A 3,266-nucleotide genomic window follows, 5' to 3' on the forward strand; every position below is an offset into this window, starting at 1 on the left:
TATATATATATATATATATATATATATATATATACTGTCGGATCATAATTAAATAAAAAGTTGCTTATAATTGATACTTCAATATTTGTGCTCATATATCATTAAGGACTAATCCATATTAATTTGCATTAAGAAGATACTATGATATATGTACTATGTACTTAGTTCGATGGAGTATATGGCATTTAGTATCCGTGAAAATCCGTAATGAACAGATAGAAAGCAAACGACACATTCCTGGCTTGAAGTAGTTGCCTGTCTAGTCGCACTGATGAGCTGTGAAACAGCGAAACAGTACTGTATGTGGATGACTATATATATATATATATATATATATATATATATATATATAATGTGTCTTTTGCTTTCTATTTGTTTATATATTGTGTGTAAAATTTCCATAAAGAAAATATCAAGAACACTCCAATCTACCTATATATATATATATATATATATATATATATATATATATATATATATATATATATATATATATATATATATATATATATATGTGTGTGTGTGTGTGTGTGTGTGTGTGTGTGTAATATATATATATATATATTTATATATATATGTATATATATGTATATATATATATATATACAATTATCATTATTAAATCATAATTTAATGTGTGTGTGTGGGTGTAATTGAAAAAGAAATTATCGTGAATTGAATGCTGTGTCTTCAAAGGATTGATTCGAAGAAAATAATAGAAGTCAATGTGCTAAGTCTACTCAACATCTCTAATAAAACACTATACATAATAATGACATTATAAAAGGAAATTCATTTATTTTAAATTGTATTGGCGATTTCTTGCTCGAAACAAAAGTTTTCCTGTAATAAATTAAGCATAATTTTTGTAGGTGAATAATGGATGAGTTTCGATCGAGAAAGGAATAAATACCCAATTTCGAATACACGGACGCACTACGTCTCTCTATATATTTCCTACTGCTTTCGTCTTAAGTCATTACTCTTGAGAAATTCTGGAATAAAAGTCAGACCGTTTATTTATATTTGTACAATTCAACACTTTTGTTTTGCATTTACACACATACACACACACACACACTCCTACCCACACACACACACACACACACACACACACACAAACAAACGGAAACACATATATATGTATGTGTGTGAATATATATATATATATATATATATATATATATATATATATATATATATATATTTCACAATTTTTGAAAAACGTCAGCTCGTATATAATCATAAACGTATGCGTTACAGATTTGTTTTGGTTGCAATTCTATTGAGAGCAAAACATATCCAAAATCAATCTTAATGCCGTAAACCATCAAAAGCATACTTCTAATGTCGAGATTATGATTCTAGTTGGTGGTCAGGTTCTCCCTTCTCTCTCTCGCTCTGTCTCTCTCTATCTCTATCTATCTATCTATCTATCTATCTATCTATCTATCTATCTATCTATCTACCTATATATATATACACATATATATATATCTACACACATATATAGGAATGAAATTGTGTATACCGTTTATATATATATATATGTATATATATATATATATATATATATATATATATATATATATATATATATATATGTATATACAGGGTGTCCACAAAGTCTGGTTACATTATGATTATGTAGTCAGACTTTGTGGAAGCATCCTGTAGATTATGTAGTCAGACTTTGTGGCCACCCCGTATATATATATATATATATATATATATATATATATATATATATATATATATATATATATATATATATATATATATATAAATATATATATATATATATGTGTGTGTGTGTGTGTGTGTGTGTGTGATATATACATATATATACATGGGTGTGTGACTGTGTTGTGTGTGTGTGTGTCTCTGTGTTTGTGTGTGCGTATATATATGTACAGGATGCCCACAAAGTCCCTGCTACATAATCTACAGGATGCTTCCACAAAGTCTGGCTACATAATGTAGCCAGACTTTGTGGACACCCTGTATATATATAAAAGATATACACAATGAAATGGCTCTCCTATTTTATTGACTTCAAATGGATCAGAGGCGGTTGCAAATTTGGTTGAGCTGATGATTTCATAACTTAAAAATTACATCTGTCTTTTGTGGTATGGTGCTCTGAGATATAACTCCTGTCATGGACAATGGTTGGAAGTTGAGATTCGTGATGAAATTCCTTGCAAATGTGCGGTGAAAATGGCGGTGAATATGCATAAAATATAAATGCCAGAGCACGAAACGTAGCTTTTTTTTCAGTTAAAACATAGAGGTCCTTATATTGGAATAAACGAGGTATTATGATGCGCCCATATGGATGACCATGCAGTGCCCTCGAATATCGCTGGCGAAAAGTGCATTACGAATGGTGCTTCTAGGAAAACAAATGCTCGAGTGCATAAATTCGCTCGTTTTAATAGTACTACACACATCTTTGTAGGGCTTGTACGCTTTGAGTTAAAAAATAGAAGACTTTACTTCAGAGAACGCTCCACGTGTATATAGATCAATACACACACATACGCACACACACACATACATACACACACACACACACACACACACACATATATATATATATATATATATATATATATATATAATTATAATATAATAATTAATGAATATCTACAGACACTAGTGTTTAATCCTTTCGGGAATCATCAGTGCAGGGTGTCACGATTAACACCGGTCAACAGATTCGAACCAACCATCGCAGCCATCTCAGACTCCATTAACAAGACCAAATCCATTCGGTCAGCGTTTTAACAGCGAGAAATATTGGTGAAATTTTAACATTTATTTAAAAAAAAATAACGTCTGTCAGAGTGATCTAATCAATATTTTATAATCTCCGCATGCGAGCTAATTTTACCGATGTATTTAAACTTTAAAGTGATCCACGATTAGAAGCGAATTTTTACAAGGGGCTGATATAATTATTTATTATAATAATTTATAAACACCTACAGACACTGGCGTTACAAGTTCTCGGGAATCATCAGTGAAGGTCTTCAAGATCAATACTGGTCCACAGAATCGAGCGAAAACAAAACCATCTATAACCAAATGAACAAGGATTAAATCCAATATACCACCGTTAACCGCGAGAATTATCGTTGAAATTTAAATATTTTTTTAAATGTTGTTGACGTCTATCAGAGTCATCTAATCATTGTGTCTTGATCTACACATGCGAGCTAAATTGATCGATTTTATTTCAATTGTAAATGACTTAACGTTAA

The sequence above is a fragment of the Euprymna scolopes genome, chromosome 9 (assembly GCF_053919585.1).
Source record: "Euprymna scolopes isolate OS-2025 chromosome 9, ASM5391958v1, whole genome shotgun sequence".
Classification (NCBI taxonomy): Eukaryota; Metazoa; Mollusca; class Cephalopoda; order Sepiida; family Sepiolidae; genus Euprymna; species Euprymna scolopes.